At 34.9% G+C, this 16,171-nt stretch overlaps 1 long non-coding RNA gene across 2 annotated transcripts in view; it reads left to right on the top strand.

Moving 5' to 3' along the window:
* The window catches only part of LOC137496512 (uncharacterized), a 104,809-nt gene that overhangs the window by 64,600 nt on the left and 24,038 nt on the right, over positions 1–16,171 (top strand). The window contains exon 4 of one of the 2 annotated variants that reach the window (XR_012385710.1): positions 9,740–10,903. The exons of the other annotated variant lie outside the window; for it this stretch is intronic. This is a non-coding gene — a long non-coding RNA (uncharacterized lncRNA). Of the gene's footprint in view, positions 1–9,739; positions 10,904–16,171 lie in introns of those variants that run through there. 2 annotated transcript variants of the gene reach the window in all.

Here is a 16,171-nt window from a genome sequence, read left to right as displayed (position 1 = left end):
AATATTGCTGTTATTATTATTATTAGTGTTGTTGTTGTTGTTGTCAATGTTATTATTATTGTTATTATTATTATTTTTTTTTACTGCTATTATAATTATTATTATTATTTTTACTGCTATTATAATTATTAATGTTATTATTATAATTATATAAATATATTATATTTACTATTTAATTATTATTAATATTGTTATTATCATTATTATTATTCTATATTTTATTTACTATTTTATTATTATTAATATTATTACTGTATTTACTGTTTTATTATAATTATTGTTATTATCATTATTTTTATTAATATTATATTTACTTTTTTATTTTTGTTGATATTATTATTAGTATTATTACTATTACAATTATTATTACTATTATCATCATTAGTATTATATATTATATTTACTATTTTATTTTTATTACTATTTTTATTTATTATTATTGATATTATTATTATTATTAATACTATTATAATTATTACTATTATCATCATTATTATTATGTGTTATATTTACTATTTTATTATTGTTGATATTATTATTATTATTATTATTATTACTATTATTATTATTATTGTTATTATTATATTTACTATTTTATTATTATTATTTTTGCTATTATTAGTTCTACTACTGTTTAGTAAAAATTATTTCAGAATATTTTTGACAGTCTTATATACTGCAAATAACTAAGTTATTTTTGTTGTAATTTTTTTCATTTCTTTCCAATTATGTGAAATCTTGATTGGTGCAGCATTATATTACAAACATGATAATATTTGATATAATTAAAAAGTTCAATTTAAATTATATATATTTTTTAAAAATCTGAAATTCTTTAAAGATAAAGTTTGAAAGCTTTCCAACCAAAAACTCTCGAGACCCCCATGAAATGGACCAAAATATAAAAGACCCTAAAAACGAACACCATTAACACATCTTACCACGTTTCCATTTAGTCCACATATTCATGTGCTCGTAGGAATCACACACACAAAACAGCGCAATGACAACAATCCCGCTCTTGCTGGAAAATTCAATTTCACCTTGATGAATCGAGCAACAAATGCTAAAACAGCGGATATAAACAGCGCTGGATGTTGTGGAATAATGAAGAAGCGTCTGAGATGCCGGTATTATTTGCGGCGAGAGAGAACTATCCCTTTCATTAGGCTCTTTTCTGCGCTTCCCGAAACCTCCTTGGGGGTGTGCATGGCAAGGTTATAAACATTGAGTCATTCTCAGGGCCTCCGCAAGCTGTACCTTCCCTTTTGTCAGGCCTGTACTCAACTTTAAAAGCCCCTTTCAGTCCGCATGAATGCCCTTCATTTTCTCTCAAAGAACTTTGCATTGATAGCCGGCAAAAAGGGAAGGTTGTTTAGAAAAGGACGGAGAGACAATGAGAACAAAAAAAGCGAAAAGCTTTTCAGATTCCATTATGAACATAGCACTCCCATTCTTCGCCACTGTTTATACATGTTCTGCGGAATAATGCAGGCCTGCTGTAATATGTTCCTTGTCCTCTTATTTGAAATAGGCCTTGTATCAGTGCTAACGTTGGGGAGGAGGGGGGGGTTAGGACTGTAGAATGAAGCTCATAGCATTCACTTCCAGATCAAGGTAAAGCGCGCAGATTGGCCGCAGAAAATGCAAGCCAGGTGAAAGAAAGGAGACCTTGCCCGTGTAGTGAAGAGCCATTCATTGTGTGGCTCTTTGTGGCAATATTTAAGGTGCCCTGATGCTTGGGCCGAGAGCAGAGACGGATGTTTTTTGACAATGTGAGCCACTGAAGAGATTCTGTTCACATCTCTGTGTTGAGGCCTGGAGTATACATGAAGGCTTCTGCAGTTTGAGATGATGAAAAAGGTTGTTGTTAATGTACTCATACATGCCCGTAGCCAGGGGGGGTTCAGGTGGTTTGATTGAACCACTTCCCAAAAGTACCAGAATTTGTCATTTTAATTATTTTATGTAATTTAATTTTATGTAATGTATTTATATTTAATATATATTGTAATAAAGTGTCATTTTAAATAACTGGCAAGTAATTCGAATCCCACAGAGCAGCGGTTCCCAACAGGGGGGTCGTGGCTAGAGGTGTAAACCTATACTGGTCTCACGGTTCGGTTCGGTTACGATTATCATGCCATAGATTCGGTTCAATTCGATATCTCGGTGCATCACGGTGCATTGACGATGCTTTCCATATACAGTGTTATATTTTAGGGGGGAGGCTATAACATGCTGTCTGTATAAACACACAGCAACACACTGTCTCTCATTCAAACACATTCACAAACATAGACATCATCAAACAAACACACACACACGCACACACACACAAACAAACACACTTAAGCCCTTGCAACAGGGAGAGCTCGCGCTGAGCGGAGCAGAAAAACGAAAAAAACGGAAAAAAACAGCACTTTTCCGACGGTCCCTCACAGAGAGCTCCTCTCAGCGCGAGCTCTGCCGGCTAAAGTAAACGCAGACTGCGAGGGCTTAAACGCAGCAGTGCTTGTGATGTCGAGCAAAAAAAAGAAAGACAGCTGTGAAACATAACCAGCTTTGTCTTTCTGTAGGAAACACACTTTAGATCTTTTTAGGGTAAGCGTTTTTTGAGTTATTGCCGTCTATAACTGAATGTGTGTCAGGAAAATTGAAAACAAAACCAACTGAAGCGCGCTCATTTCTGGCGCCCCACTGGATATACAGCGCCCTAAGCATTTGCCTATTGTGCCTATGCCACGGGCCGGCCCTGAGTTGGCTGAGTGTTGTAAATAACGGCGCTCACCTCCCTCGCGACAGAGCGCATAGGAGATAAATGACGTCACTACATAATAACCGGTTATGGTTATTACTGAATCGATACCGAATTGTCCGCGTCTGCATCGCGGTGCACCGAAGAAACAATTAATTTTGACACCCCTAGTCGTGGCCCACAAGGGGTCTCAGCGAGCTTTGTGGGGGGTCGCGTCATTCATTCATTCATTTTCTTGTCGGCTTAGTCCCTTAATTAATCTGGGGTCGCCACAGCGGAATGAACCGCCAACTTATCCAGCACATGTTTTATGCAGCGGATGCCCTACCAGCTGCAACCCATCTCTGGGAAACATTAGGCTATTATTTGTGCATAAACATATCTGGATATAGTAATAAACATATCGTTTGTTTGAAAACAAAATTTTTTGTCATCATTACTGCAAAGCGATTATATCATTAAATGTGGAGGGGGCCTTACAATATTTTCCAGGGAAAAAGGGAGTTTTAGACAAAAAAGGTTGGGAACCACTGCCATAGAGCCTCAAAGCCACAATAATGTGATGCCAGTCTTGACATAAGCCACTGAGTGGTCACATTTGAATCTTTGATGCGACATCCATACTGAGTAACGCTGTGGTTCGAAAATAGCAAGAAGGGAGAAAAGGCAGGCAGCGACATCATTATCGCAAAATATTGAACACATGTTCAAAAAGACTACCAAACAGGGTAAAGCTAAAGTTACTTACTTCCTAACAGATGAAAATCTGCCCATATCCATGAGGTTCTAGGCTAACTAGCCGAATTAGCCAGGACATCCTGTATATTCATTGACTTGTCCAGTACATGACCTCCCTTTCCCTCTTCTAACTCCCTGACGAATGCTTTAATGGCAAGCGAAGTTGTCCTCAGCTGTCAAATGGCGCTAATTTTGTCATGTCTGTGTTTTTGAGGCTGTTTGGTCACTTTATTCGTTTTATTCTGATCAGATATAAATTCGATCGCTCAAACCCCTTCAGAAGGTAATTTGGGATGGATTCCAGATGAAACTGGACAGGTCCAATAATTTTTTATTCTTGTAAACAAAATATATTATGACCTGAAGAAAATCTGCCCTGTGCCTGAAGCACCTGTAGGTGCGCTTTTACAGCCAAAATTTGAATAAAAACATGTTTACTATAAGCATAGAACATGTTCTTCTAACTTGTCAGGCCTGTAGACAGGGGGACTATAATCTGATGTGAGAGAAGTCTTCTTACACTACTGCATTGTTTTTAAACAGAGAAAACATTGTACAGGTAATTTTATTCTAAATCTTGGACCTTATTCCTGAAATAAAAAATGAGCAATAAAAAGGTATAAAGCACCAGAAGCGGACCATGTTAAATTAATTTGAATATGTTTGGCTATTGTTGATGTCCAGGAATTTTCAAATCTACTTTTTTTTATACCAAAGAGGCTAGAAAAATTCTAAAGAATATATTATTATTATTATTATCATTATTATCATTATTATTATTACTATTATTATTATTATTATTATTATTATTATTATTATTATTATCATTATTATTAGCATTATTATTATTATTATTATTATTATTATTATTATTATCATTATTATTATTATTATCATCATCATCATTATTATTATTATTATTATTATTATTATTATCATTATTATCATTATTATTATTACTATTATTATTATTATTATTATTATTATCATTATTATTATCATTATTATTATTATTATTATTATTATCATTATTATTATTATTATCATCATCATCATCATTATTATTATTATTATTATTATTATTATTATTATTATTATTATTATTATCATTATTATCATTATTATTATTACTATTATTATTATTATTATTATTATTATTATTATCATTATTATTATCATTATTATTATTATTATTATTATTATTATTATTATTATTATTATTATTATCATTATTATTATTATTATCATCATCATTATTATTATTATTAATATTATCATTATTATTATTTTATTATTATTATCATTATTATTAGCATTATTATTATTATTATTATTATTATTATTATTATTATTATTATTATTATTATTATTATTATCATTATTATTATTATTATCATCATCATCATTATTATTATTATTATTATTATTATTATTATCATTATTATCATTATTATTATTACTATTATTATTATTATTATTATTATTATCATTATTATTATCATTATTATTATTATTATTATTATTATCATTATTATTATTATTATCATCATCATCATCATTATTATTATTATTATTATTATTATTATTATTATTATTATTATCATTATTATCATTATTATTATTACTATTATTATTATTATTATCATTATTATTATCATTATTATTATTATTATTATTATTATTATTATTATCATTATTATTATTATTATCATCATCATTATTATTATTATTATTATTATTATTATCATTATTATTATTTTATTATTATTATTATCATCATCATCATTATTATTATTATTATTATTATTATCATTTTTTATTATTATTATTATTATTATGTTTTAGGGGCGAGGCAGTGGTGCAGTAGGTAGTGCTGTCGCCTTACAGCAAGAAGGTCGCTGGTTCAAACCTCGGCTCAGTTGGCGTTTCTGATTCCGCTGTGGCGACCCCGGATGAATAAAGGGACTAAGCCGACAATAAAATGAATGTATTGTGTTTTAATTAATAATTTTTTATTGAAATGGCAAAATTGTGACTGAGGACAGTTGCATGTGCTGGCCAGTTTGTTTTTTGTCTAATAAATGACAGTAGGCTACAGTTTTTTTCACTTTAAAACTTTAACAGATTGCATTTTTTTCCTAATGATATATGATGTAATAAACTTGTATTGTAAAACTTTGTCTTGATTTCATTTTTCTTTAATCCAATTTTTTAGGAAATAATTTTAGTACATCAAAAAGTGTGGTTATGATGACATCTGACTAGCTAATCCAGCAAAAATAAATAAATAAAGTACTGCTTAAAACGTTTCTAAATGTCAGTATTTAAATCTCATAGTTAAATGTTAAAGTTAAAGTTTAACTGCAAAAAGGTCCACAATTTGGTAAAAAGAACTAGCCTTTTCACCAGGCTGGCTACGGGCCTGTTATATATACTGAATCAATTGGTCTAACGTGAATTACATTGGTCTATAGTGAATCAGTTCTGTGGGATTTGGTTCATAGTAAACTGGATTGACTGATAGGTTTGTAGTGAATCAGATTGTTCATTGATCATTTTCTTTCAGGTTATCAGTGTTATAGTGGATTGGTTTGTTTTGAGTTAGTTCCTAAAGGATTTAATTGTAGTGAATCAGATTGGTTTGCAGTGAATTGATTCCTTGTGAATTTTGTTGGATTGTAAGTGAGTCAGTGAATTGTATTGGTTCTGAGTAAAATAGCTTCTTTGAGAAGTGGCTCTTAATGAATCAAATAGGAAAAGGATGGTGCTAAGTGCAAGGGCAACTGCATAGGTTCATAGTGAATAAGTTCATAGCGAATCAAATTTTTACGGTGAGTCACTTCATAGTGAATTGGTTTACAGTGAGTCAGTTCATATTGAATTGGTTCACAGTGAGTCAGAATGTAGTGAATTGGTTCTTATAATTGTTTTATAAGTAAATTTGCTTCCCAATATTTTGATTTAGCGTGAATCAAATTGGTGTCTTAATGAATTGGATTGATTCATACAAGTGAACTTGTACAAAGTAGAGAAAATAGGTTCAAATTGAACAGCTCTGGTTCAGAGTTGACTGGTTTATAGAGAATTTGACTGGTTCATAGTGAATCTGAATCTTTTATTCCACTACAGTGTGTTCATCAGTCTAGTAAGTACACTGAATCAGTAAAATGAGGATCAGAAAGCATGCAAAATGACTCATAGTAAGTGTGTGAAATGAGTGCACACAGTCAATATACTCTATTGCACATATGCTGCAGTCACACCGCCTCATAGACTCAACATTTGCATCAATTTCAGCAATTCTCATTTTAACTTATTTTCCCATCAATGGCAGAGTTCAGCCTTGAGCAACACACTGTCTGTCATGAAAGAAGCCCGGCGTCTCTTTATTCCAGGTCTGCTGGATGCTTGAGCTGACCCCGCGCTGCTGGATTACCTCTGAGTTAATCATTTTAGGGTGGGGTTACGATGTTTCGCTTCCTGATGGAAAGGGGGAGCCGTATGGTCAGTGACGGGAGCGCTCGTGTAATTGCAGTGCAAATAAGGTTTGATCAGTGTCTGGTTTAATCGAGCACTGAAGCGGCGTTTAGCGGCTCTAAATCAGAGGGACGGGGCGCCCGGGGGGATTCAGCCTGACAGACGGGACCCCTCAGGGCCACACAGAGAAATAAACCAGCATGTGGAATTAACTGATTGACTGGCTGCAGGGCATCTGATGCTGCACATTATACCTGTCAGATCACCACATGCATTAAATGGACGCAGTGTTATTTTAGCAGGGCTCTTTTTTAAAATGCCTTTCTATGGATTTCCTTTAGGAACTGATTTTTTGCAAGATTTCTGCTGCCTGTTCAAACTACTTATGCATAATGAGCTGAATCAACACAGTTCTTGAGATTTGTTAAACCCGGGCTCATTGTGGAAACGTAGCCCCGCGGACGTTTCTGTGGACCACGATTTATGTCCCGGGAGGTACGTATTTGACCGTTTTTTTTTCGCGGATCCGTGAGAGGCAGCTGTGTGCACTTTTTCGTGTCTCGGGCCCCTCTCGGGAGCGCACGCCGTTCGCGTCCGCGCTGTTCTCGCGCGAAAAGCCGCCGGATCGGCATTTATAAGGGATTTATAAAGCATGAATAGTCCTCACTTTAGATTAGGTCACAAATAGGGTTGTAACAATATACCGGTATGACGGTCTACCACGATTTGAACGTGCACGATTATCATACCATGAACAATTGCATATCAACGGTTTTAACCCTTAAAGACAGAGACAGCCGCCCGCGGCTAAAAATAAGTATTGCTCTTAAATGTTTAATAACTTTTGATCCGCTGATCCGATTCATACAATTCAAAGATTGGCATAAAGAAGAGAATCTCAGCTTTCCAGTGCTGTATCACGGACTTTCAGAGGCTCTGGAATCAGTGCGGTTACGTCATCAAAATTTGACAACGCTGATTTGACAAAGAAACGCTCGTCACTGTGTCTCCGGACAAACCAGACACGATACATTGATGCATTGTCCCTCCTCCATGCCCAGATTGGTTCAAACTCGCTATATCACAACCAATAAGCATAGGTTTCACTTTTGTTTGTGGACCAAAAATGAGCTTTTTGAACAACACGGAATGAGAGATAGGCATACATTTATGCGCGGCTAAATAAAACGCAAAAAAAAAAAAAGTTTTGCATGAAATAATTCTCATACTAAGTACTTTTGCATGCACAGCAGCACAGAAACATGACAAAACAGTGACACAGCAAAGACGAACTGCTGCTCTTGCTGTTTTCAAAAGACGCAAATGAAGGTGCAGCTGTTTGTCTGCATTGCAGACAACCATATCCAAATCCATATCCACAGACAACCATATCCATGCTGGCACATAAAACCTAAGGATGTTCCATATTGAATCTAGTTTCGTTATGTAACTATTTATAGTATAGTAAATATTTATATCTATTTTTTTTACTGAGGATTTGCACCATGTTTATTTGGACTTTATTTGGACTTTGACACATTATTTATTATTTTCTTATTTTTTATTTGTTCATTGTAAGTGTTGTTGTTTATAGTAACTGAAAATATATTATTTGGAAAAAGTCAAATTTGCTTCACTGTTCTATTATTTTGTAACATTTGTAACATACCGTATACCGCGAAACCGTGAAACCGTGGTATTGTTTTAGACGATTATCATACCGTAAAAAATTCATACCGTTACAACCCTAGTCACAAAACTGCATGAAGTTGAGTTAATAAAGCATTTATTAACATATTAGTTAACTATTAGTATATGCCTGAATAATAAGACATAAAAATGTTGATTTCAATAGTTTATTAATCATTTACTAACTCATTCTGAATGATCCTAAAAACCCTCAACTACTCTTAAATACAAACGGTTTGTAAATAATGCGATACTTAATTTAGTAATGAAAAATAAATAATTAACTAAGTATGAAAATACAATCATTAAGCACATTATATAGCTGCTTATAAGTCAAGAATGCAGCATTTGTAGCTGCAGTTATAGACTGCTTACTAACGTTTATTAATGTAGAGTTAATGCTTAACAGTTAATGAATTCACTATTTGCTAATGCTTAATAAATGATTTATAGTGTGTAGTTATTATAAAGTGTTACCAAATACTTGGTAATTTAAAAAAAAACTGTTTTAATCAAATTTGCATTTGAATTTCATTTAAATTTTTTATTCCAAATATCGTGATACATATTGAATCGCGAACATTATATCTGAGTGAGCTGAGTGTATAATTACACCCCTAGGGACTACAAAAAAATGTAAATTTGTTTCGTCCTTGGTAAAATAGTTTTTCCTATGTATTGTGTCTGATGATAAGCAAAGCTGTTTTTTATAATGTAAATTTGTCTCACTTTGTAATGTTGTTTTGCACTTCCCGGCCACCACTGGTAAAATTTCCTTTTTGAAATTGAAAACACTGCAATGGGAAATGCTGTTTGGCACTGCTAACAATTTAGCTACAAATTATTATTTATCAGTCAGATTACTGTAAACAGCCGGAATCTTCAGCAGCGCTGCAGTTTCACTATCTGGCTGCTTTCTGTACATTCTACATCGCAAATAACCAACTAGCTAAAGATGTGTGAACGTTTTATATTACTTACACATGCTTATTTTAGAATATATGTAAACGACACTTGTCAGATGTTATTTTAGAGAGCAGGCGTGAACTGTGTGCTCTTCATTTCTGTTTGATTCAGGCAGGCAACGTTGCTAACAGCTGCTCTGACTGCACTTGTAGAGGAGTGACGTGAAGCTGATCCGCCAATCCCAGGACCTCAGTTTGTCATGGGGCATGAATGAAATGAAGTGAAAGTGAAACTGCTGAACTGCAGTTAAAGTAAAAAAAATGAAAGACCCTGAAATTACATGAAACTCTGGAGGAAATGTGCACAGCCTGGTTACACGACGTTAGTCAGAATTATTAGCCCCCCTTTGAATTTTTTTTTCTTTTTTAAATATTTCCCAAACGATGTTTAACAGGGCAAGGAAATTTTCACAGTATGTCTGGTAATATTTTTTTCTTCTGGAGAAAGTCTTATTTGTTTTATTTTAGCTAAAATAAAGCAGTTTTAAAATTTTTAAACACCATTTTAAGGTCAATATTATTAGCCCCTTTAAGCTGTATATTTTATTCGATAGTCTACAAAACAAACCATCATCATGCAATGACTTACCTAATTGCACTTACCTACCTAGTTAACCTAATTAACCTAGTTAAGCCTTTAAAAGTCTTTTTAAGCTGTATAGAAGTGTCTTGAAAAATATCTAGTCAACTATTAGTCAAGATCATCATGGCAAAGATAAAATAAATCAGGTATTAGAAATGAGATATTAAAACTATCATGATTAGAAATGTGCTGAAGAAATCTGCTCTCTGTTTAACAGAAATTGGGGGGGGGAGATTAAACAGGGGTGCTAATAATTCAGGGGGGCTAATAATGCTGACTTCAACTGTATGTGCTATAACATGCACAACAGGATCATGAAAGGAACATTTAAAAAGCAACTCATGTAAACAGCTTCATCATAATATTGACTTATTCAGATTAAGGCAAATCATTAGATCACTGATGTCCATGTAACTGTAGCCTCAAGCCCCAAACCCAGAAAAAAGGAGTTCACTGATTTTGATGACAGCCTTTCCACTGGTTAGTAGTAAGTCAATGTAATGTTACTTGCATAATGCAAATCTTAAATTCATTCTAGCAAAAAAATGATCATAATACATGTATTAATGCAATTCAAATCAAATCTATAAAATGTGAATTAATGTGTGCTTTACACTTTAATCATATTGTTCAATTTATTTGAATAAAATAAATATATACGTTTTTTGTCAAATAAAAGAGTCATCCACCATGGTTTTGTGTTCAGGCACTGTTTTGGCACCGGCACATTTTAAAAGTATTGATTTAGCACTGGGATCGAAATCACCCATAGATACCCAGCTCTAGAAGTAGGATTTTTTATTTTTTTAAAATGCAATTTAATTGCATGCAAAAAAGTTTAATATTTATTTTCAGTATTTAAATACATTAATTATTGTGTAATTTTGTACTATATAAGTTTTAACTTTTAATCAGCAGGAAATTTCATCAAAAGTGGCATTATCTTCTTTTCATTAAAGAATTGTGACTCGTGACGAACGTTTTCTTTAATAAAATATGAGCTGTTTTCAACATCAACAGCGAGCAGAAATATGTTGTAATCATCAAATCATGTTTTTTTTTTTTTTTTTTAAAGAGAGATCATGTGACATGCATGGGCATTAATAATGCTGATAATTCAGCTTTGAATCACTGAAATAAAGGCTAACATTTTAAACACATTCACATCATTTCAAACTGTAATACTATTCAGTTTTCCTGCTTTTTTAATTGTATTTTTAATGAAATAAATTACTCTCTGCTAAGCATATAAGAGATTTATTTCAATAAAACATTTATTAATTCAGACCTGACATGTAAAATTGAAACCAACTGTGATTTTTGTAAACATTATCCACACCTTTATAGGGTAACAAAACCATCCTGCGTGTGTGTGTGTGTGTGTGTGTGTGTCAGTCATTCATTCCCGCTGTGCAATCTCCTGGGGTAGCGCTAATGCTCTGGCTGCATGGCTCATTTCTTTCAATTACCGCACTTGAGCGTGGAAAAGCCCACCAGTGTTAAACAGACAGGACCGTATGTGTACCGATCCCCCGCCTCCATACATTACACCTGTCCCGAGCGCCGCTAATTGTGCTGCTTTTAATCAAATCTGAGCACCTTTTGTAGAACTTGCACAGGCCGTTGCAGTTATTCAAGCCATTTCTTTAAGAGACCTGACTTCCCAAAGTGTTCGATAATAAAGAAGAATTGTATGTTATGCAAAGGATATAGTGGGGGGAAATAAGTATTGAACACGTCACCATTTTTTACAGAAAGCATGTTTCTAAAAGTACTGTTGGTTTGATATTTTAACTGCATGAGGATCACCAAAGAAATCCATATATGCAAAGAAAACAAAACTAATTAGTTGACAAATGAAGTCATGAGTAATAAAATGAAATGACACTGGGAAAAAGTGTTGAACACATGAAGAAAGGGAGGTGTAGTTCAGCAGTGAAAGCCCAGACTGCAGCTGAAATCTCTCAGTAGTTCTTCAGCAACCCTCTGCCCTTCCTCAGTGTATATTAATAACAGCTGCTTCAGTCCAGCATCTACATTAGCAGGAGGATGAAGATGAAACCAGGGTGAACATTTCAGCAAGACAGGGATCCAGAACACAGCCAAGGAAACTCTCAGATGCTTTCAAAGAAAGAAAATTAAGCTGTAGAATGGCCCAGCCAATCACCTGATGCGAATCCAATAGAGAATACAAAATAAAGCTCAGATTTGATAGACGAGACACTCATCAAACATAAATGGAGACTCATCAGTGCAGGCAACATTCCTCCAATCTTCTATTGTTCAGTTTTGGTGAGTCTGTGTGAATTGTAGCCTCAGTTTCCTGTTCTTAGCTGACAGGAGCGGCACCCGGTGTGGTCTTCTGCTGCTGTAGCCCATCCGCCTCAAGGTTGGATGTGTTGTGTGTTCAGAGATGCTCTTCTGTAGAGCTCGGTTGTAACGAGTACTTATTTGAGTTACTGTTGTGTTTCTATCAGCTGAAACCAGTCTGGCCATTCTCCTCTGACCTCTGGCATCAACAAGGCATTTGCACCCACAGAACTGCCGCTCACTGGATATTTCCTCTTTTTCAGACCATTCTCTGTAAACCCTAGAGATGCCTGTGCGTGAAAATCCCAGTAGATCAGCAGTTTCTGAAATAGTCAGACCAGCCTGTCTGGCACCAACAACCATGCCACTTATAGAACCATGTATAAAGTCACTTAAATCCCCTTTCTTTCTCATTCTGATGCTCGATTTGAACTGCAGCAGATCGTCTTGACCATGTCTACATGCCTAAATGCATTGAGTTGCTGCCATGTGATTGGCTGATTAGAAATTTGCGTTAACAAGCAGTTGGACAGGTGTACCTAATAAAGTGGCCGGTGAGTGTATATTTAAACATAACTTAACTAACTTCTTAGTTTTTATAGATTTAAGTGGATTAAACACAAAGCAATTGAGTTGTTCTAACTAAATCTTAAGAGTTGTGTTGTTTCAGCTTATTTTAAATAAGTTATTTGATCATGCAACACAAAATATTTTGATGAGTGTATTTTGTACTTTAAATCTAACCATTTGAAATGGCACACCATTTGCACCTTTGTTCCTGAGAGTGCATTAAAAATCAATAGTCTAGAGACATTCAAATCATTCATTCATTCATTCATTTATTCATTTTTTTGTCAGCTTGGTCTCTTCACTCATCAGGGGTCGCCACAGCGGAATGAACCGCCAATTTATCCAGCATATGTTTTACGAAGTGGATGCCCTTCCATCCGCAAGCCAACACTCTAAAACACCCATACACTCTTACATTCACACTTATACACTACGGACAATTTAGTTAATCAATTCCCCTGTAGCACATGTGTTTGGACTGTGAGGAAAACCGGAGCACCCGGAAGAAACCCACACCAACACAGGGAATATTTCCGCAAGATGACCATGTCATCAAGTTTAGCTAAATTAATTCACGACTCCTCCTAAAGTGACGAGCGATGCATTAAACTACGCTTCATTTTCGTAATGTATAGTTTGTCTAAAGCAGGGATACAGTCAGTCAGTGCAGTCGTCCCTCCAGAGCAAAAACGGCATTTTGTGTCTGCCGGTTTTGTTTGCCTGCGGGAGTTCACTGGCATTTTCCCGCACGTGAATTCTGACCAATCAAGAAGCAGTTTCGTTTCAACTGGTTCGGACCAAAGCCAGCAGTGTGGTGTGAAAACGACCCAAAGACGGCAGAAAATGCAACAATGTATCATGTATTACCCTTGGTCCGGACCAAATGAAGCGAACTACAGATGTAAAAGCATCCTTAGGGCCCTATCATACACCCGGTGCAGTGTGGCGCAAGGTGCGGCGCAGTAGTCTTTTGCTAGTTTCAGCTCGGCGCAAGAGTCATTTTGAGGCGTTGCGCTACGCTGCTTAAATAGCAAATGCATTAGCGCTCATATGTGCGCCCTTAGGCGTTCTGGTCTAAAAAGGAAGGCGTTCTGAGGCGGACCGCTGGCGCGTTGCTATTTTGAGAAACTAAAAAAGATTTTTCATTAGACCAAAACAAACCCGGTCTAAACTCCGGCGCAGAGTTGCGCCTCGCTTACACACTGCTTAATACACAGGAGAGCAATAGGCAAATATCTTTACATATGAAAAAATGTAAATATTAAGGATATATATATAGGATATAATAAGAATAGATATAGAATATAAATATAAAGGATTAAAATATTATAAAACATATTATTTTCTAGCCTACATAAATATGAAAAATCACTGCTTTTATGTCTTCTTCATCTCGGGAGGCTTTTTCAGTTCATTCATAACAATTTGCTTTTGTATAATGTTATTATTATTAGCAGTATTATTTATTATATCCATATTTATATTTGTTTTATTAAAAACAAGCTTAGATTTGCCCACCTGCAGGTTTTAGACCATATGGGGCACAGCATGTGTTTTAGGATATAACTCAGGTTTTTGAGCACATTTCATTATTATTATTCATTTATTCGTTTGCTGGAAATAAGAACTGAATTTAGAAACAGTTTTGAAACGAATCTTAACAAACAAAAGTATTTATTTATGGACTAATTGATGTCTGTGCTTAAAGGTTTCCCTATCAAAGAGTATGTGAAAGTAGATCATTTATCTCTCGTTCTCACGCAGTAGATGCTCTGTTTAACAGTTTTCTGTTAAAAAGCTGTGAACTGTTTGCTTGTGAAATACTCAGTTTTTCCACTTAGACTTCGACCCTTTTAGAACATGTGCAGCGGCGCAAATCGTATTTTCCCATCCTTAAATTAGCAAAAATGCATTCTGACATGCCCTGAAATCATTTGCGCCCTGCGTTTTGCGCTCTGCGCATGGACCGTCAAAATAGAGCCCTTAGAGTTTATCCAGGTTTCCATCAGAATCAAAAATAAATATTGCTTTTCACCAGCTCTCATTCATATGAATTTCCATGTATAATAAAAACCCATCGTTGCTTTTTAATGCACGACACGCACGATTAAAAAAAAAAAAAACCCTCCTATGCTTGAAGGTCTAAGTCACCAACGGTTTCCGACACGCAATAAACAGCGGCGTCATTTAAATACCCTCATAACCTGCCCTCCGAATCATTATCAGCGCTCCAGAGATATTACAAAGAATATTCCTATTGTAAAATGTTGATTTAGCACATCGTCGGAATATAAAGCGACCGCAGCGACACTTGAAATGAACGACTCGGCGGTCTATTGTACCCTTCGCTCCCCCCGACGGTTTCCAAGCAAATTAATTAACAAGAGAAGGAGGAAAAAAGAGGTAAGAATGCAAATGGCAGAGCGAGGCCTCCCTCACTTTAGACTCTCTTGTAGGCTTTTGTTCTGCCGTATTGTACCAAATTATTTAATTGGGTCTCTCTGATTGTGTGCGCACACAGAAAGGATCGCAGGCCTTTGTCAGAAACCCATACAGCTAACAATGCAGTATCAAATTCAATTCCCATCAAAAAGAAAGAAATGAATCCCCCTCTAAAAAAAAGGGTAAAAGAAAGCGTGGTTTGGGCTGGCCGTGGAGATTAATGACGATCTCCAGAATCACCAGCTCTGGGACGGCAGATTTCTCAGGCAAAATAAAAGGCCTTTTTCAGACACAACAATGGCAGGCCTGCGGATGTGACAGGGCTCAAGGAGATGTCGAAATAAATCAGAAACAGGACTTAAGTTTTTGCAGAGAATGCCACAATGAGATGCTTGAGAGTGAGATGCAGGTTGCAGGGCCGAGGTTGTTGCTTTTTGTTTGCTTGGAAAATCACACAAGTTGTTTGTTGATGCATTTTGGCAGACATATGTGTTGACGTCTGAAGCCTTGGTGAATAATTTATTTATATTTTATATATTTATTTTTACTTTATTGCATTTTGTTTAATTTATTTTAAGTAAATTTTGGCGGTTCATTCTGCTGTGGTGACCTCTGAAATAGAGAATAAGCCAAAGGAAA

This window comes from Danio rerio, chromosome 9, assembly GCF_049306965.1.
Source record: "Danio rerio strain Tuebingen ecotype United States chromosome 9, GRCz12tu, whole genome shotgun sequence".
In the NCBI taxonomy this organism is placed as follows: Eukaryota; Metazoa; Chordata; class Actinopteri; order Cypriniformes; family Danionidae; genus Danio; species Danio rerio.
This window is presented reverse-complemented; position numbering and strand designations above follow the sequence as displayed.